Source organism: Acinonyx jubatus, chromosome C1 (genome assembly GCF_027475565.1).
Source record: "Acinonyx jubatus isolate Ajub_Pintada_27869175 chromosome C1, VMU_Ajub_asm_v1.0, whole genome shotgun sequence".
NCBI lineage: Eukaryota > Metazoa > Chordata > Mammalia > Carnivora > Felidae > Acinonyx > Acinonyx jubatus.
Genome location: NC_069381.1, coordinates 75789626 through 75811393, shown reverse-complemented (window position 1 = coordinate 75811393; position 21768 = coordinate 75789626). Strand labels below are relative to the sequence as shown.

The 21768-nt window shown below is 41.8% G+C and overlaps 1 long non-coding RNA gene across 1 annotated transcript in view; it reads left to right on the top strand.

The window, feature by feature from the left end:
• Positions 1-21768, top strand: part of LOC113599261 (uncharacterized) — a 78227-nt gene that overhangs the window by 49574 nt on the left and 6885 nt on the right. The window contains exons 2-3 of the long non-coding RNA XR_003420020.2: positions 105-181; positions 14471-17749. This is a non-coding gene — a long non-coding RNA (uncharacterized LOC113599261). The remainder of the gene's footprint in view (positions 1-104; positions 182-14470; positions 17750-21768) is intronic.

Below are 21768 nucleotides of genomic sequence, written 5' to 3'. Positions count from 1 at the left end.
GAATGAACATGTATAGGGCACTTATTATATGCCAAGTACTTTACGTTTGTGATCTTAATTTAATTTTCACAGCAACCTAATGAGATATTTTCTCCATTTTACAGGCATAGAAGCAACTAAAAAACAAATATGTGTTTGAGCCCCAGAGAGATTATGTGGCTTCATAAAGATAGTATGGCTGGTAAGTGGAGATGATTCTATTTTAACTCAGTTAAATATGGTTCCAAAGCTTATCTTTTTTCCACCACATTATATTGTCTCTCATAATGTCATGCACCCTGGGGAGTAGCCTTTTAGGATCCTTATTACTTACTATGGATAGGCGCAAGGGCCCAAGAGATTCAGCTGGTCTTAGTTTAGATAAAGGCATTCAGTGTTAATGGCACAAATGGACAATGGCTTATTTAAAGTATACACTTTTAAATTTCTTTGGGGGGGATATTTCTGCTTCAATATCGTGACATGTCTGTACATGACATGAGGAGTTAGATTAATGATTTATAAAATCTAGTAAAAAAAACTCTGAAAGAGGATATATATTATATGTACCATTTATATAAAGCTCAAAAACAGGTCAAACCAATTAAAACTGTTAGAAATCAGGATGGTGACTACCTCTGGGGAGAATACTGACCACAAACTGGAACTAGGGGATGTCTGGGATTGGGATATTCTTGCTCTGGATGCTAATTTTTACCGGCATGTTGAGTAACTTGTGATTTGAATACTTTCTTTTGTGTATTTCATACTTCAATAACACCCTCCAAAATTGAAGACAACATTTTTTCTTTATAATGATTGAAATTGGATGCCTTGGTTGATTTCCATATATTTTGGCCTTGGGCAAAATTATTTTTTACACAAAGCTTATAGCAAGGGAATGTGTGTCTGCCTTTGTTCCCATGAGTGAGCGTATGTACACTTTCTTTTTTTGAAATGTTTTAAAATTTAATGTTTATTTTTGAGGGAGAGAGTGAGCATGAGGGGGGCAGGGGCAGAGAGAGGAGACACAGAATCCAGAGCAGGATCCAGGCTCTGAGCTGTCAGCACAGAGCCCAATGTGGGGCTCGAACTCACACACTGTGAGATCGTGATCTAAACCAAAGTTGCACACTCAACTGACTGAGCCACCGAGACACCCCCTTATTTATGTATTTGTTTGTTTGTTTGTTTGTTTATTCATTCTGAGAGAGAGAGAAAGTGCAAGTCGGGGAGGGGCAGAGAGAGGACAAGAGAGAAAATCCCAAGCAGATTCCACACTGGCAGCACAGAGCCCATGGGGCTGGAACTCACAAACCACAAGATCATGACCTGAGCTGAATCTGATGCTTAGCCCACTGAGTGCCCCTGTATGTACATTTTCTTAAGCACACTCATATCCAGGAAATGGAGAAATACCTGTATCCTTTCTTACTTTCTTCTCTCAAATTTTTGGAAACAGAATGCCAGTCAAATGTGAATTTTATACAAGTGGAGATTAGTAATGGAGCTTTCTTGGTTGGTGATCCCTTGTTGGCAGCAATCTCATGTGCAAATGGCAGTGGCAGGCACCCTCCCGTCTCAGGAACCAGCTTCTCCAGCCAAGATACTAAGTCCACTCTTACCATGTGTCTTGCCCCATCCCTCCTCAACTCTTCTCATTGTCAGGCTCCACGGAAGAGCCAAGGGGTTGTTTGAAGAGGATTTATGCATCCCACAGACACCTGAAAGGCTGATTCTGAGGGCCCTTGGACTGACTTACCCTGTTCACCAGTGCCTCAAATGTTGTTCCTGCCTTGGAATATATTCCTGTCTTCATGACCCAACCTTTTTTATCAACAAGATAACTACAAATAAGGTATATTGTTGAAATGCTGCATGGCATAGCCTCTGCCAAAATGAAGCGTTTATTTTTAGAACTTTATCTTAAGAAAATCACCAGACAAAAGATGTATATTTACAAAGATGTATATTTCCTAAAGTGTAGTTGGAGAACTGTCAGCATCAATATCACTTGTAACACTTGATAAAATGCATATTCCTGGGTCTTATGCCTTTCTTCTTGATGCAGAATCTCTAGATGTGGGGACCAGCCATTCAAATATTTAAAATACCCCAGACGATTCTTAGTCACATTAAAGTTTTATATTCAGGGACATGTTTCAGTATAATTTCAAAGAGGAACAAAAGGAAGGGATCTGATAACATTTTTGTTTCTAAATATGTGTGTAGGTGGTGCCAGAAAATAAAGAGTGCTTGTCTCTGGATGATATCCTTATTTTTCGTTGCTTTCTTCTATATTTTCTGATTTCTTTTTGCATTGAACATATATCACCTTTTTATTCTAATAACTCAGTAAAAACTTTTTTTTAAGAAGGTATTTGATATTCTATTTCCTGGACAGGTACTCCAGTTGTATTATCCCAGTGAAATTTGTGGCTGGTTAATTCAGAAGATAACACTGACTACCTGATCCTCTTAAGATGTGAAATATCTTGAAGACATCCCTCTGTTGGTCCATAGATCACTCAATATTGCCCCTGGAGTAGAACCTTCTGAACACAGTGGTAGCTTTATGGCTTATGTTTTATATCACAGGGACTTTTACTCATTAGAACTGGTGCTTCTTTTAGAGGATAAGAATGGTGAGGAAGGCTGAGAAATGCATTCTCTGATTTTGGGAAGTGAATCTGGTACTTGAAGAAAGACTATCTGACTCTTGTATGTAGGAGATTTGCAGCAACAGAAAGAGTACTGAAGAAAGGGAGAGGTCATCAATTGCAGTTACATCTTGCTTTTTATGCTCTCTCTCAGCCTCTTACTCCTAAAAGTGTTCTTTTCATCTCCTCCTCCTCCTCTTCCTTCTTATCACTCCTCGTCCTCCTCGTCCTCCTCCTCCTCCTTCTTCTTCTTCTTTTTCTTCAGTTTGTTCTTATACTGAAAGAGAGGCAAAAATGAGATCCACTGAAAGTCTAGTATTTTGCCTCTCAGACCACAGTCTTGAGAGTGCATTTTTCTTAATCCAATTCTGTTTCAAATGTTGTCAGGATGTACCATAATTGGTTGTGTTAAATGACACTGGAACCACATTGCTACTCACTCTGGAAGTGATATGAGCTCAGCATGCTGCTGATCAAATGCACTTCTGCATTAAAACTATTATAAGCAGAATGCCTCGATGGGATTCTTTCCTCCTAATAGTTTTCCAGGGTTTATGCTGAAAGGGTTCTGTCAATCAAGTTGAAAATCACCTTAGCACCCTGACTTGGATTAATGAAATGTAGCAGCCACGATCTCAGCAGAGAGGCCACTGTTCCTTGGTTCCAGCACTATCCAGCCACACTAAAATGCCTCATTATAACTGATACTCACTGATAATACACTTTTTTTAAACGCAGAGAATATCTCCAAAAAGACTTCATTGCCTTACATACAACCTGCTAGAAGAGAGACCCGTGTCAAAGACAGAGAGCTGAGAGGAAGTAGGACATGCTAAATGTGCTTTCACAAGTACCCTGGAGGCAGACTTGGTGCAGACTCTGACTTTCTTGGGTGGCTTGGAGTCAGGATAATGCACTAAGAATCGATACAGAAATAGAGATATGGCCCAGAATAGATTGTTGTGTAAAGGGTTTTGATAGCATTGCCACCAATAATGGGAATATGAGAATTCCAAATGAAAAAATTATTTTCCTAAGGAAAATAAGATGTCACAATGCAGAAAGGCTATGACAACTGATATGCCAGTTGACCAGGTGAAAGAGAAAAAAGCTTCTTGAATCACTGAGGCACTGCCTGGCTGTGTAGTCCCCATATCACCGAGTCTCAGTTCTTCTATAACTAAGACTTATGATTCCAGTTCTCCTCAAACAGAAATATTATTCTTCTGGTTTCCTGGACAGAGGCACCCACACTAAAATAATCCATGTTAAAAGAAAATTACAAGGTCAAAGTACTGGTGAAAACCTTGATAGATTTCATACTAATTCTACTTTCCAGAAAGTTTCTGCCAGCTGCCCCTGAAGAGAAAGATGGAATAAACCAGCAAAGCCTGGGGTGAGGTGCAAGTATTTCCAGCATGGAATTCCCAGCATGGTAGAATACCATGAAGGTGTACAACAAAGTAAGAAACTGAGGAAGGCACAGTATTAATTATACTTCAATATTGTTTATTTGAGGGTCTCTCTTCAGAGGCAACTGGGGTGATTTCACAGGAAGGGAGAAGAAAACAGTTTTTCATGGGTGGTAGAGCTATTGTTAGTAAAGTTTTAATGAGGCACTCTGGGCATGGTCTTCTTAGCACAACCAAAATGGCCCTGGAGGCTGTGGGGTCACATGACATTAATATGGGGAGAATACTTGACTTCATTCTGTTTGCCTCACATTCCTTTCCAAACATTAATTGCCTGAGTTTCTCTGTTCAAGTGAAAAGAATAAGCATACGCAAATTTTTCACTTGATTGTTGTATTACTTTTGTCTATATTTCTTCTAGATGCATTTGTATTCAGGTTATATATTCCAGCACATGTCCCCTCAGGTGTAAGTGAGGAACAGAGCCTCCTACATTCTCACTAGGCCGAATTATGGTGTATATTGAGGACATGTGCTGCGCCTTGTACTAAGCTCTTTAAAATTTTTTTTATATTTTCATTTTATTTTTGAGAGAGAGAGAGAGAGAGAGAGAGAGACAGAGTGTGAGTTGGGGAGGAACATAGAGAGAGGGAGACACGGATCTGAAGCAGGCTCCAGGCCGAGCTGTCGCACAGAGCCTGATGTGGGGCTTGAACTCACGGACCAGATCACGAGATCATCACCTCAGCTGAAGTCAGACGCTTAACTGGCAGAGCCACCCAGGCACCCCTAAGCTGGTTTTTAAACCTTATATCCACCGGATCCCCTTACAACCCTCTGAAGTTGGTAATGTTCATTTTATTCCCAATTTACAGGAGATTGGGAAAATGAAAGGTTGAGTAACTTCGCTCAAAATCATCCAGCTAGCAAGTGGATTCTAACCGGGCCTGTCTACAAAGCACTATTCCTCCCTGCAGTGTTCTCTACCTTCTGGGATGATGATGCTCCATGCTTGAGCTCCTCCTGATGTGAATTCTTAGTGTCCTATATTTGATTGGAAAGGGTGCTCTGTTTCTATCCCTCCAACAAGCCCTGGGTTACTTTTTGAGCCAGACCTGCTTTGAGGAATTGTTGCCACTAAAGAGGAGACAGCCTGTTCAGGAAAGAGCTCTAGCTTTATGGTCAGAGTGATCTGGCTTTCAATCTTGGCTCTTATACTTGTTAGCTGTGTGACCTTGGCTGGGTAACTTAACCTCTCTGAACTTCAACTACCAAGCCCTCTACACAGAAAAAGCTAAAACGTCATTAGGGGTATAAAACCTCTAGATTATATTCAGGCTCTGTGCTTCTAGAAAGGTGGTATCTCTAGGGGCTGGGAAGTGAGAATACAAGGAGGATAAAGGATCTAAAGAAGAAAAAGAGTACTGAAGCAGAAACTTGAGCATTTCTTCTTCTCATTTTGTTTTCTTTATGATTTTAAAAAATAATAATTACACATTAATAGAAAGTGGGTCTCAGGGTACAAGTGACACCCTCAGTCGGAAACTAACATTGATGGCTGCTTGACAGAGATGATCATCTGTTAATATTCCAATAGCCCAGTCTGGCAAGATTAGTAGTCCTGCAATACAGTTGAGGAAACTACGGCTTAGAAAAGTTGAGTAACTTGCCCAATATCACACAGCTTGAGTGGGATTTAAAACCTAGGACCATCTAGCACCAAATGCTATCCTCTTCCCATGACACCCTTCTCAACCCATGTAACACTGAGCTCTAGGCATGTTGCAGGGTCCACTTCTCTGCGTTCCCCAGCTTCCGGGCAGCTGGGCCCACTGAGCAATCTACCCACTGTACTACATAGAGCAGTGGGGCCAGAGGCAATGTGCCCTGAAAAGTAACGCAGAAAATTTGATACTGGAAGGTCACTGAAGGTAAAACCACTTGAAATGGATTTCCCAAATTTCATTGTAGTTAAAAAACAAACAACAACAACAACAAAAAGGACTAGGACCTTATCTTGGTAATGAAACTAAAACTACAGTGAAATGAAATTAAAATGGTCTGCTGCCCCTGGTTTCCTCTTCCTGTGCTCTGCCCTCATATGGGGACACTTTGCTTCAATGAGCTTCAGTGGGAAAGCACCATGCTTTTAGCTCCATGCCTGACACGTGGGCACTGAATACATACTGGAATCCCATAATTCAGCTAGGCCTGCAGGTCCCTGACTGGGAATGGCCTCACTCTCCTTGAACCCTGGGTCTTGGCCACTGACCAGAAGCTGTTCTATCAGTACTTCCCTGTCTCCATGTCCTCCAGTTCGTTGATTTTTGCTTCAACCTTTCCCCTCATATTATCTGTGTCACAGCTGAACGTTCTGGTGAATCCAGTCAGAGATCTTTCTTGAACACCTTGGAACGAATGCCTGAAGATCCTAGAACAATTTCACATTAAAAATCCCTTTGATTAAGCAAATGTATATTGCGGATTGGGCTCTGGGCCTCTAAGGGTCCAGCCTAGGCTAGATGCTGGTGATAATGTGGTGAAAAGCCAGGTGCAGTCCTGCTTCATTTGTTACCTTTCAATTCCCACCTGCCTCATTCCTGGGAGCCACCATCCCTACCCCAGGCACACCCTCTCCAGTCTTACCCTCTGCCATCTGTAGCCAGTCCAGCCTTCCCTCCCACCCTGGTTGTCTTTCCAGATGCTCTGTTCCACCTGCACACAAGTGGGAATGTGTCTTCTCCCCTGGGATGACATTGTCTTAAGAACTCTGCTACTGCTTCCCAAACATCCTTTTAAAGTTCTCAGGTGAGACTTACTGTTTAGTATTTATTTATTGATTCACTCGCCAATTATACACTGTACCCTGCCTAGAAACCACATAGCATAGCATTTGAGCATGGACTCCGGAGTGAGAGTGAATTTAAATCCTGGCTCTGCCACTTACTAGCTGGGGGACCTTGGGCAAGTTGCTTTCGTTCTCTGTGCATGAGTTTACTGGTGCATAAAATATGGGATGATAATATTACCTACTTCATAAGGACTAAGTGAGATAAGTCATGTAAAGTGCCTAGAATAGCACTCAAAGACATCCTCAGTATTACTTACTATGGCTATTGAGCACCAGCGCTGGGCTAGGAGCTAGGATGCAGTGGTGAACAATACAGAGACAGTTAAAGAAACTAATACAACAAAGGAGGAGATTTGTAGCAGGCATAGTACCAGGTGCTAGAGTGCATGGTGGGAGGAAACTTGCTAAACGCACATTGCAGGGCCTTATTGTATTCGTTTCCTGTGGCTGCTGTAACAAATTATCATAGTTCATGGCTTAAAACAACACAAATTTGTTATCTTATAGTGGTGGGAGTCAGAATTCCAAAATGGGTCTCACTGTGTAAAAATCAAAGTTTCAGTAGGCTGAGTTCCATTCTGGAGGCTCCAAAGGTGAATCTGTTTTCTTGCCTTTATCCAGCTTCTAGCTCACATTCCTTGGTTAGAATTCCCCTTCCATCTTCAAAGCCAACAGTGGCTGTCAAGTCATTTTTATGATGCCTATCTCTTTGGTTCTGACTTTACTGTCTCCTCATTTAAGGACCCTTGTGATTGCATTGGGCCCACTTTGGATAATCTATTTTAAAGTCAGCCAACTAGCAGTCTTAATTCCATCTGCAACTTTAATTCCTCCTTGCCTTGTAACATAAGATATTAACAGTTTTCAGGGATTAGGACGTGGATATCTTTGGATAGGTCCAATATTCTGCCTACCACACTTACGTTCAGAGCTTTTGATTCAGTAGCTCTGTGATGGGGCCCAAGAATTTGTATTTCTAACATGTTCTCAAATGATGCTGATGCTACTGATTCAGGAGCACACTTTGAAAACCACTGATGTAGAGACTTTGGCCATTCACATCTTCATCCATTCAACAAACTTTTTGGATCTCTAAGTGTGAACCCAATATTACACCGGATGTTGGGAATAGTGCCTGCAAATTAAAAAACAAACAAACAACCCTCCCCCCTCAAAAAAAAAAAAACCCATAATCTAGCAGAGGGGCGAACAGTTTCAGTTTGGTGTGATATATCGTCAAATAGAGCTATGTGCAAAGTGCTAAGCATTCCCAGAGAAGAGAGCAACTGACAGGGGCAAGGGTGTGCTTTATAGATGAGGTGACATTTGAGCTGGCCATTAAAAAGTAAAGAGGAGATTTCTAGGAGTTAAGGAGGGGAAGAATATGGCAGGTATTGAGAATAGCATATGAGAAACAGCACAACATATCAAGTGATGAAGAATAGTTCTATGTAGTTGGAGTGGATAGTGCATAGCAGTGGAGAAGAACTGGACCTGATACTAGAAAAATGCCGTGCTATATTAAGCAATACAGTGGACCTGTCTAGTTGGCTCTCAGCCCACACTGTCTTTGAGAACATTCCTCTCTAGAGATCCTACTGAAGGTGTGAACCTCAGGCTGTCATGTTTTGTCTGCATTACCTTACTTGACCCATGAGCTAAGCCAATCAGATTTCCTTTCTCAGGGCACCCAGGTGACTCAGTCCATTAAGCTTCTGACTCTTGATTTCAGCTCAGGTCATGATCTGATGGTTCGTGGGATTGAGCCCCACGTTGGCTGCTTGGGATTCTCTCTTCCTCTCTCTCTCTGCCCCTCACCTGCTCTCTCTTACGCTTTGTCTCAAAATAAATAAATAAACATTTAAAAAAAAAAAAAAAGGATGCCTGTGGGGGCAATGTGCCTTGATGAACTTATCGGGAGTGGTGAGGAGAGGGTAGGGAGGAATCTGAAGGGAAATGGGGTAGAGTCACAGTAAGAAGCAGAGATACTAAAGGCAGCAAGAGAGGAGCCAGCAGACATGGGATATTATCCTTAGCAACTCCCCTGCTGCTTAGCTGCACTTCTTCCCTCCATGAAAGTCCTTCCTTCCTTTCTTCATGATTCCTTCTTCTTTTTTATTTTTATTTTATTTTTTTATTAAAAAATTTTTAATGTTTATTTTTGAGAGAGAGAGAGAGCAGAAGCAGGGGAGGGGCAGAGAGAGAGGGAGGCAGAGAATCTGAAGCAGGATCTATGGTGACAGCAGACAGCCCAAAGTAGGGCTTGAACTCATGAACTGAGAGATCATGGCCTGAGCCAAAGTCAGACGCTTAACCAACTGAGCCACCCAGACACCCAATCCTCCTTTTTTAAAAACAAATACTTTCTTTTATTAGAGCAGTTTTAGGTTTACAACAAAAGTGAGAATAAGGTACAGAGATTTCCTATATACCACCTGCCCTCACACAAACAAAGCCTCTCCTTTTATCATTATCTCCCAACGTCACTCACCAGAATGGTACTTTTTTTTTTAAACCAAGGGTGAACTTTCACTGACACATCATAATCACCCAAAGTCCATCCGTTTTTCTTTAAAATAAACTTTTTTCTTTAAAAAAATTTTTTTTAATGTTTATTTATTTTTGACAGAGAGAGAGAGAGAGAGAGAGAGACAGAGCCCGAGCAGGGGAAGGGCAGAGAGAGAGATGAGGACACAGAATCTGAAGCAGACTCCAGGCTCTGAGCTGTCAGCACAGAGCCCAATGTGGGGCTCAAACTCACAAGTTGTGAAATCATGACCTAAGTTGAAGTTGAATGCCTAACCGACTGAGCCACCCGGGCACCCCTAAATTTCTTTTTCTTAAATGGCATGGAGTACTTTTTTTTTTTTTTGGCAAATGATGATCACTATCTAATACAAAGTTCACATTTGATCTTGGCAGAAATAAGCCAGTGGAAGTGTATGAGGCAAAGGAATAACACAGTTTGATTTGTGTTTCAGAAAGATCTCTGGCTGCAAAAAGGAGTCAGGGGAGCTGGTAAAAGGCTTCAGCACTGACTTGGGCGATAGAGGATGAGAGCCTGAACTCAGGGAGCAGCAGGGAGGAGGGAGTGGGTCTGAAGGAGTGCTTGGGAGATAGAATTAATAGGACTTAATATCCTGAGATGTAGGAAGCCCAGGGCAGAAAGTGTTAAGGACAGTCCTCGGTTTCTAGCTCAGTGATTTGAAAGAGTTGCCAAACTGCTAACAGAGAAAGTGAAGATAGATTCACATTTTGGAAGAAATATTAAGCTCAGTTTTAGGCACACTTAACATCTGAGGAGCCCATAGCTACATCCAGTAGGCATTGACACTTTATTCCTGGAGGTCAACAGATGAGTTAGAATAAAGATGCATGTAGCGGGGCTCCTGGGTAGCTCAGTCAGTTGAGTGTTCCCATTCTTGACTTCAGCTCAGGTCATGATCCCAGGGTCATGAGATCAAACACTGCATCAGGCTCACCTAGCATGGAGCCTGCTTGAAATTCTCTCTCTCTCTCCCTTTGTCTCATTCCTCCGCTCATACTCTCTCTCTCTCTCTCTCTCTCTCTCTCTCTCTCTCTCTCATACACAAAAAAATACATATAGGTGGTAGCCACTTGACTAGATTAGATTCCAGAATGAGTTCAGCATGAGAAGGGAGAGAAAGGAAGGAAGGAAGAAAAGGAAAAGTAAGACAACAAAAACATGGGAAACACTGACATTGACTGGCCAGAGGAGGAACATGAACCAGCCAAGGAATCTGAGAAGGAGTGGTCAGAGGGGTAGAAGGAGACCCAAAAGAGAGTGAATCATAGAAGGTAAGGGAGGAGAGCCTTAAGCAGGAGAGAATGACCATATGGATCAAATTGTGCATTGGGATTAAATAAGATGAAAGCTGAAAGTAGTTCATAATATTTGATATTTGAGGCATTGTTGTTGTCTTTAAAGAGAGCAGTTTCATAAAAATGGAGATAGTGGTAATAAGATGAAGTCATTTGGGTGAGGGGTGACTGGTTGGTAAGAAAGTAGGCAAAGCAAGAGATAGCTACTCTCTAGAAGTTTGGAAAAGAGATATTTGGGCAGAAGCTTAAGGATGAAGAGAGATAAAGTACACTGCAAAACCGACCTAATTCTTCACCCCTTCCTGACTTCACACCTTTTGTGCTGTGACTTTGCAGCTCCTCTCATTAAGAAGTAGAGTCTATTTCCTTGTTCCCGGGCTGGCCTTGTGATGTTGTGCCAGTTCAAAAGGCTTTGCGTACTTCTGCCCTCTCTCTCCCTTGAAATCCTGCGTGGCTATCATGAGAAAAAACCCGTGCTAAGTTGCTGGATAAGTGATCAGTGGCCCAGTGACCCACTTCACCATAATTAATAACCTGCTAATTGCCAGGCACGTGAGTGAGATCATCCTTGACCACCCTGCCGACCTACCACCTGACTGCATAACTCATGAGGATGTGCAGTCAGTATTTCAGGCCCAGCTAAAGTCAGGGGAGCCTGGCCCAGCTCAACAGAACTGCCCAGATGACTCACCAGTTTGTGAATAATAAAAATGCTTATTGTTTCAAGCCATTGTTTTGGGCTACTTTGTTACACATCAACAGCTAACTGATTCAAGAGATTATTGGGAAGTTTCCATTATCTTGCTTGGCATGGAGGAGATTTGAACATATCTGCATGTTGTGGGGAAAAGACAGGTTTAAGATTCAAGAGAAGGAATAAGTGACAGGAGAAGGGGCTGTGACCAAAAGCTCAGGTGGAGGATTAGCCTGGAAATAGGCGGAGGGCTGCCTTTGTTTTTGGGATAAGAGAAGGAAGTAGGGATATGGAGGATGATGTCCTGGACTGAAATTCTCTGCATCATTGGGGCTTCAGCCAGGCGTGAGCTAGGTGGTATCATCTCTGGACATACTCACATTTAACATCCAACCAAAAATTAACGTCCCAAACTCATGCGTTTCCACATCTGTCAAAGCTAAAAGGGGCATCTGAGACAGACTTCCTTTTGTTTTCACTGGCGTGTCAAATGCTGCAGTGACAGCAAAAGAATAATCTTCAGTTTGTGTATAATGAGGTCTGAAATTTCCGTCTCCACACATTGATCATGAATCTTATTTCACTAGATAAACTGACAGCAGAGTCTCAGGTACTTAAACAAATTTTTGAAAAAAAAAATCAACACAACCACCCACATCTCTGATTTTTTCCTGCTGTCACTTTTATGGTTCAGTTAGTTTGTCTATATGCACTCATTTCCAGTTTTGTCTGGATTTCTCAACAGCCAAATCATTCCTTAATCCTAGACATATACTTCTCTATCTTGAAAAATGATTTTGTTGAAAGACCACTGGTTTGGGAGGCAGAAAAACTGAGTTCTAGTCTTGACTCTGCTGTTAACTAGCAAACTTATCCAGGCTAAGTCACTGAACCTGTTTCCTTATCTGAAAAACATATTCCTCCAAAAAAACTTACTGAGTACTTACCAGGTGCCAGGTACTGTTGTGAGTGCTTAGGATCCATCAGGGAAAAAAAACAAAGACCCCGGCCCCCAGGAGCATACATTCTGAAGTCAGACAATGAGGAACAAATGCAATAAATGGGATAATTGTATCCTGTGATAGATAGTGAAAAGTATTATGAAAAAAATTAAAAATAAAGTTGGGGCGGGGGCAAGTTGGAGGTCAGGAGAAATGCCTGAGGAGTTACTGGAAGGAGATGAAGGAGTTACCATGAGGGTATCTGGGGGAAGAATGTTCCAGGCAAAGTCCTTGAGTATTTCCTCAGTCTCCCTTTTCCTCCACACTCCATTTCTGCATATTGACCTCAGAGGAGGTTTATAATGCATACAATCTTCAGGCCGTTCTTCCATACTCCTCCGTACATTTCTTTGAACAGCCAAAAAATAACTGTCCATTCACTTTGAACTAGCCCATTGGCATTAGGTGCAAGAGCCTCTCACCTTGTGTTTATTTTCCAGGACCTCTGTGTGGTATTTTCCTGCCATCCAAAAGCCTAACTCTGTATGTATTATTTCAAACATCACATGGACATTTCCTTCCAGCTCTGCACAGGACAGTGCAAATATACAGTGTGGGCAAAAGCCGGCAAATGTATCTTTAAAAAAAGACATGGCTCTTGATGAAGTACCTACCATTTCTGAATACCTCTTATGTGCCAGGTGCTTCGCATTCCTTATTTCCCCTAATCCTCACCACACCTCCATCTCTCTCTCAGGTTAGCATTCTCCCACAACAGTGGTTCAGAGAATTTTGAAAACTTACCTGTGGTCGCACGGCTAGTAAGTCTCATAGTCAGAATTTGATTCCCAATGACACTTTGCTTCAGCAATACTGTACAGCTTCCTTTCTTCCCAAGTACCCTTTCATCCAGCTGGAAAATCAGAAACAGGTACATGACACAACTAGAGAGTTGTTTTAAGGCATATAGCATGGTGGTGAAGAGCTTGGGCTCTCCAGTCAGACAGCCTGAGGCCAAGCTCCAATTCTGCCTCGTTATCACTGTGTGATCATGGGCAAGTTACTTAACTTTTCTGAGCCTTCCTTTCTTCATTTGTAAATATGCATAATGAGTACCCATCTCATAAGTTTGTGGGGAGGATTCAATGATATAATTCCTATGAAGTGCTTAGCATAGTATCTCTTACATAATTGCTAATATAGGTTAGCAATTATTCTCATATCTTGATTTTTTTTAAAGCACATGGATATTTTATTTAAAAAAATTTTTTTTAACGTTTACTTATTTTTGAGAGACAGTGTGAGCAGGAGAGGGGCAGAGAGAGAGGGAGACACAGAACCTGAAGCAGGCTCCAGGCTCTGGCTGTCAGCACAGAGCCCAACACGAGGCTCAAACCCATGAACTGCAAAATCATGACCTGGTCTGAAGTTGGACGCTTAACCGACTAAGCCACCCAGGCACTCCTAAAAGAGCATGTGTGTTTTAAAATATCTCTGGAAGGGTCAGGTACTGGCGAGCTTACTTTTCACTTTGATGATTTGTACAAGGTATACATTTAAATGTTGGACCAAAGATATTACTTATTTAAGAAAGCAACTACACAATGAGACAATTTTAAGGAAATACCATTATTATTATCATTGTAAAGAATTTGGAATAATAATTATTACTCCATAATTTATTTGGATAGATGGATTTGGAGGAGGTTTCTTGGAGATGATTTAGCGAAGCCTTGAAGCCAGTATAGCATTTTGATGACAGAATAAAGAACTGGGAGGCATTTTAAGTGAAAGATTCTTGCAAAGTAGAGCATACAAGCAGGAAAGAGTAGCCAGTGAATGCAGTTCTGTTCAGCGATAATTGTTTGGTGCTGTGACAACTAATCCAGGTGATTGTGCTTTTCAAATACCTAAAGTGGAAAAGAGAGGGTGTAAGTGAAAAATTGCCTAAACACTCCACTCCAACACAAAAATTGAGAAAGATTGCTGGTTGAGGCCAATTCCATGAGCCCTGCTGCCAGAATTATTCCGGTTCATCAATCCAAATTGAGCTGGAGGAACCTTTGACATCCCCCTCTCTCTGCCTGCAGGTCAGCTGTCTCCACTCCTGAGGTCATCACTCATCAAGAGGGGATAATCCCAAGGACAGCAGGATCTGCTTCGTCACTTGGATTTAGGAGTGAGAAACCCATCAGGCAACTAAACAGTAACAATGACCCGCCATTAAACACACTGAGAGAAGAGCATGATGAGGAGATTGTACAAGAAGAATCCCAGGGCTCTTGCTGACAACGCCTATGGAGTCACTGACCACTGTGAGCTCTGCCCATTGAACTGCAGTGAAAAATCTCCCCCTCCCCAGAGATGCTTGGATGTGGGCACAGTATCAGTTCAGACAATGGTCTTTGCTTGGATTTAGAGTGGAAAGAATTTGTGCTGTGGGGTAAAAAGACCTGGGTCTGAACTGTCACTCTGCCACTTCTGTGTAGTATGCTTTGGCAACATTAAAAAAAAATCTCTCTGAGCCTCGGTTTTTCTTGTCTGCAAAATGGAGCAAATACCGACACAGAGGGCTTTTAAGAGGACCAAATACAACAGTGTTTGAAAAGCACAAGCTAGGTACTTCGCTTTATGGAAAAAGAGCAAGATGTGGGGCCAAAAAAGAAACTGGCATACACAAAAAATATTTTCTCAAAATTATTTTTTGTCCAAGGCACTCCACCTCAGAAGGTATGCTTATTTTTTACCTTAGATACCAGGAGGGAAGAGAGAGAGGATGGGGAAAGTCAGATTCTAGCTCTTACACAAGAAAATTCACTCTATATAATTTTCCGACAATGTTGCTGTCCTTCCTCAAACACTGGGGCCACAGGCATCATGCCAAAGAAGTCAGCAGCCTGGAAGATATTTTAAACTGACTCTGGGACTGAACGACAGGCCATTTGCTCCATATGCCACTGACGCGTTAATCTAGGCAAGGCTGCTAGGCACCTGGGGACATCCATGCTAAAATGCCATTTAGGCGGGGTGCACCCAGTACAGTGGCAGAAGTTCATCAGCACAAACCATGAGGGCAGCCAAGAGGATAGAAGTGGCAAGGAAGAGTGAGAAGGAGGTGCACTCTCTAAGCCTGGAAAGATTTTCTGAGTTGCAGACACTTCATTATGCTTCTAGGAGAGCTGCAGATTCAACAAAACATCAAAACTGGGTATTTACAATCTGGACAAATGAGTACCTGCTACTTTTGCACCCATTATACCACGTGGCCGCCAACCCCATGACCCTTCTATCCACTGGCAAATACTGGGCGACGCTCTAGTCTACTAGAATGACCTCCTTTATCCCTGCAGTTTCGTCATAAAAAGCAAGTGGCTGCTGAGCGACTATAGTAGATGCCCCAGTGTCAGACTTCCCAGGATCCAATTTGGTGGGAGGACTCTGGGCCTTTGGTCTCCTTCTTCCTTTTGCCCAGCCCTGTTTCTTGGTTACTCTGAGCAGTAATGAGCTTCTCTACCCCAGCATGAGGACAGGCTCACAGCTAGCACATGAAAAAGGCTGAGCTCGTGTGGGGCAACTACTCTATTTCATGGGCAGATCACACATCTGTTTTTTCCCTTCTTCTGCAATGCAACTACACTAATGATTTTTTTTTTTTTAAGTAGGAATAAGGCAGTGCTATGGCTTTCTGAGAAAAAAACAGTCACATGGCGGGATAATTGCAACAGACATCATAAAAGGAGCTAGAATGAAATGCCCACCCATTCTTGTCTTTGGAGCAAATGATTTCCAAGAGCAAAAGTCTCGTTCTAAACTGGGGGATGTTAATAAACAAATAGAATCACTGCCCTAATTATTTTCTTTCAGGCAAATTAAACTTCTGAAAAAATCAGCTTTTCCTGTTAATGTTAGCTATTTTTCATAATCAGATGAATCTGAAAGATTATAAAAATCAGATTAGGCCACCAAAGAATGAGAGTTCTCCCAGAGTTCTCTGTGGCAAATAGCTCAGAGTTGTCATTGTTGAGGATGGGCTCTGGGAACAGCCCATGATTCAAGTCCAGAGCTCTGTCCCTTATTCATTAATGAGCACTGGCAACTTACTCAACACTCCCTACCAAGTCTCTGTTTCTTCATCTGTAAACTTGTACAGTGTAACCCCACCTTCCAGGGCTGTTATGAGAATTCTTAGAGTAGATTTGTTTGTAGTGAGGAGCATACTTTCTGGCATGTGGTCAGGGGATCTGTGGTAAAGTCATAGAGCTGATCTTGGGAACCACATGTCACTTCTGTTTTTCAGTAGAGCGACATTATCTCTGTGTGTTCTTAGCAAAGACCAAATGGATGTTTTAATCGTAAAATAATAGGTATTTTCTGAGCCTTCACCACTAGACCCAGTGGGCTTTATTATGCATTATAAAAGATTTGTAAGAAGTAGAAGAGGTTTGGGGCGCCTGGGTGGCTCAGTCGGTTGGGCGGCTGACTTTGGCTCAGGTCATGATCTCACTCATGGCTCATGACTTCGAGCCCCGCGTTGGGCTCTGTAGTGACAGCTCAGAGCCTGGATCCTGCATTGGATTCTGTGTCTCCCTCTCTCTTTGCCCCTCCCCTGCTCATGCTCTGTGTCTCTCTCTCTCTCTCAAAAATAAACATTAAAAAATTTTTAAAAAAAGTAGAAGAGGTTTTTTTGTTTCTTTGTTTGTTTGTTTCTTGGCTCAGGAGTAGCTTAAAATCAGCCAGGAAGGACAGTGACACAAATTTTAATCCAAAACCCAATGTTTGGCAACTCTATCTTAAATGAGATCCATCTTAAAACCCATGTTAAATGAGATCCTTACACCTTACTGCAGTAGTCCTTACCTTGTCTTCTTGCACCCATCCTTGACCCCCGTATAGCCAATTCACAGAGCACTCATATCTTCTCAAAATTTGCTGACTGCTCCCTATTTTACATAGAATGAAATTCAAAGTCTTCACTCCCATGCCCTTCATGGTCTGGGTTCCAGTTACCTTCCTGAGTATATCTCTTATTGCGCTCTCCTTTGTTCACTCCCCTTCAGCAATACTAGCCTCGTTAATTGCACCAACTATGCTCCTGCTTCAGAACCTCTGGACTTGCTAATGTCTCTCTGGAATGTTCTTCCCTATGTATTCATATGGCTTGCTCTTCTACTTTAAATTTCTGTTCAAATGTCACATAATCAGAGAAGGCTTCCTTGACCACTCTTTTTAAATAATCACCCCACCCTGCTATTCTCTATCCCCTCATTCTGCTTTATTTTTCTTCACAGAGCCGTCAAGACTTGATATAGGGAGGTTAATGTGGGGACACCTGGCTGGCTCAGTCAGTGGAGGATGCAACTCTCGGACTCGTGAGTTCAGGCCCCAATTTGACCATAGAGCTTAAAAAAAAAAAAAAAAAAAGGAAGGTTAGTGTAATGAGCTCTATTCCCTATTGCTACAACTGGTCCCAAGGCTGTAATTGATCTTTATTATCTTCATCTTCCACCACTCATTCTAGATTTCCCTTGCCAGCACTTCAGCTGGTCTAGGTTACTTTCTAGATGGGGTGACTTAGATCTGCATCCCCAGGGGTTCTGAGTAGCTTTAGCCCTTTTGGACTGAAGTGGCTGCAGTTCCATTTACAGTTATCAGGCATGGTGTTATCACCAAAAGATGGCTCATTGAGTCCCTGAGTCCTAGGAAATACTCTCTTCTGCCCTACTACCTTCATTATATAGAACCCTAGTTCCTCATAGTATTCGAGTCAATTTTCCTTAATAAAATTTCACAAGTGGATCATTGAGAATGATGGTGAAAAGAACCAATCTGATTTCTACCCATTGATTCCTGGACCCATATATTCTAGCTGTGGAGAATCAGCACTGTTAGTTCTGTATATATACTGCATGTTGGCAGATGCAGTCCAATCCTATAGGGTATTATGCTCAAGCTGGCACCTTAAATGAGACTTTAATAGGCCATTCCATTATTCTACTAACTGGGTGATGAAGTACATTGCAAGACCAATCATTCTCATAGTCCTGTGCCCATTGTCACACTCTCCTTTACTATCATATGGGTCCTTTGATTTGAGGCAATGTTGTGGGGGATCCCATACCAGCAAAGAAGGAATTCTATAAATACTCAGATTGTGGTGTTGGATAGTAGTATTGGCAGCAGCATGATGGTCAAGGAAGGCAAAACCATATCCAAAGTCAGTGCCAATTCCAGTAATGGAATTGGGTCTGATGTGATCACCATGCCACCAAGTAATTGGCTAGTGCCCTTGAGGATGGTGCTTTATCTGTTCCAGAATGTGCTGCTGCCAGGATGGATAATTAGCCATGACAGGAACTATATCAGCCTTGGTGAAAGGGAGTTGATACTGTTGTGTCCACACCTCATCTCTAACCCTGTCATCATGGCCATGTCATTCATGAACCTCTTGCACGGTACTGGAGTGGCCACAGAGAAAGGCTCACTGACATCCAGAAGACAGGTCATCCTCTCTACTTGGTTGTTGATGCTCTATTGATTCACTATGAAGGATGCTCATGGGCGTTAACATGAGAGTCAGTAATCCTCACTCATTATTCCTTTCTTCATAAATCCATCCATATGTTTCTTCCCCAAAACTCCTTATAGAGAAAGCCATAAAAATGGACATTATCAAGCTGGTCATCACTATGGGCCATTTAGAATGTGTCTCAATATTGTCTGCACAAAGGCAGAAGAGAGCAGCTCTACCTACCAGTTTCCACCCTTATTGGTCAAGAGTTTCTCCGAAGGATGTTAATCCTTCTCAGTGCATATGTGTGAGTGCTCAGCAGATCCCTGCAGATACTCAGTCAGGTTATCAGAGAAGTTCAGGCAAGAAGGTCTAATAAATTCATGATCCAGCTGAGACAAGAACCCCTGTCTGTTTATTTCTGAACACAGCTGTTTGCTTCAGGAAAAGTTGGGATAAAAGGTGGGCTGAGAGGACATGAGATGAAGTCTAAGAAGTGTCTGATATGCCTTCAAAGCCTGGGGAGAAAGGCATGATTGGAAGAACGTCTTAAGTTATATATGTCAGATAATAGGATATTTTTAAAAACACGTGCTGTTTGGTGCTGCCAACAAAGGCAAAAGTTATTAGGAGAGGAAGACATCAGTGTGGGCTTCAGTTGGTAGGAAAGGAGCTAGAGTCTTGAGGCATGGCTGATGGTGAAGCTGAGGATTCTGGGTAGAGTCCCTCTCCATGTTAAGGAAGATGAATTGAGAATTCTACGGAGAGGAGAAGGTGTCAAAACCAGGAAAGTGATATCCAGACTGCTGAGAACATAAGGATTATCTTGGTTCAGACAGATTTTCTGTCCTGCTGCCTCTTACAAGATAGCAACCTCTGTTGTGATGCAGTATATAGTTCATGGTTAAATAAACGTGCTGTGGAGAGACAAATCTGCTTAGAATCATAGTTCTACTGCTTGGGCATGTTCCTTACCCACTTAATCTGTGGCTTCTTCAACTGTCAAAAAGAGATAGTAATAGTACCTGCTTCATAGATTTATAATGAGAATTAAACTAATTAATTTGTGTAAAATGCTTAAAATTGTGCCTGACTCTTAATAAGCCCCAATAAATATTAGGTATCGTTGTTATTATTAGGGAAAGTGCAAATAATGGCTTTAACACCCAAAGGAGACCTAACCAGAACAAAATTAGAAGAAAAGGAAGCATTGGGCAGTTGGGAGAAAGCAGAACAACAACAACAACAATAACAACAAAAACCACTATGCAAAAAAGTTTGGAACAAGTATTCAGTCATGTGTTCTGCCCAAAAGTGCTCTGAGATGTCTGAAGCATGTCAGAGATATTCACTCAACATAAATTCCATTTAGCTTCAGGGCAAAGAAAACCAATGAAACAATAGCGGCCATGTTGACATTATCAGAGAAAGCAGTGGCAAAAAACCCTGTTGGTCGGCTCATCTTTTAGAATCTATGGCACATATGGGTAGCTTGGGCCTTTTCTCATCTCTCCAGTGTATGGCTGGATTAACCAGGCAAATGCAATCTGCCTCCACATCAGAGGAAGAATATTTCCATGCAGAAAGGGCTACAGCTGTCACTGTCGACTCCCCATGCATCCTGAGAATAGTATGGTTTGCAGCAGCCAAGTTTTGGGGGAGAATAGGACTCCTCCTTCTACCTGAGCTGCCTACCAGGCTCCCTTTATACTGACCGTGCTTTGTATGAACAGAACAATGTAATATGTTGAAGATTCTGGGCACTGAATAGAGTTGAGAGAATATCAGAGCATTTCAACATTGGTTTGACAAGATATCCAAAATACCATGAAGAGTTTCCTTTTTGGTCTTCTGCCTTCAAGGTGCACTCTCTCCAATACTGAAATTCTTTGTGAATCTGCGTTGGCAATTAGCGTGAAGACATAAATGACCTTTGGCAATCATTAGCTCTTTAATCATCATCTGCCTTCCCTTTATTCTCCAACAGATCCTGACCCACTTCATTTTTGTGTTGTAAAAACCTTCCATTATTTTCTAAGTTCACAAAGGGCCTTTTTAAATTTTTTTCTTTTATTATGAAAGTAATACTTGCTTATTAGAAAAAAATCAGATTGGAATGGTACAAAGTGAAAGTAAAAGTTTCCCTCTCCACTTTACCAAGAACCACCCCCAAGTTCACCACTCCCCAGAAGATTGGCCTTGATAATAGCAAATGGTGTATGCTTCAAAGAGGATCGTACCCCCACCTCGCATACTCATAAATATGTACTCTTGTGCAACTTCCTTTTTTTATTGAACGATATTGAGAATATCTTTTTGTGTGTTCACGTAGATTTACCTTGTTATTTTTAATGAGTGCAGTATATTTGATTTTGTGGGTTTTACCGTAACCCATCTCCTATTAATGGATGCTTAAGATACCTTCAGTTTTTCTCTATTACAAACCATGCCGGCATGAACACCCTTTTCCATACATCATTGTGTAATTGTGAAAGTGCATCTCTAGGATAAATTCCCAAAAGACAATTTTGCTGAATCTGATGGTTGTGTACACTTAACAAACCTTTCAACAGATATTGTTAAATCTCTCTCTAAAATGTGGAACCAATTTACACTCCCATTAGCAGTATATGAGAGTGTCTGTTATCCCACTCCCTCCTTAGGGCCCTGAGTCTCTGGAGGAAGTGCCATGGGCTTTCAAGTCAGGCAGACCTGTTTCTGAATCTGACTCTGCCATTCATGGGATGTGCGACCTCTTTGAAGTCACTAGGCCCCTTGGGGCCTCAGTTTTATCACCTATAAAATGGAAAAAAATAATGTCTTCTGGGTATGTGTGCTGTGATAATTAAGTGAAATAACACAGGTGAAGAACCTAGTACA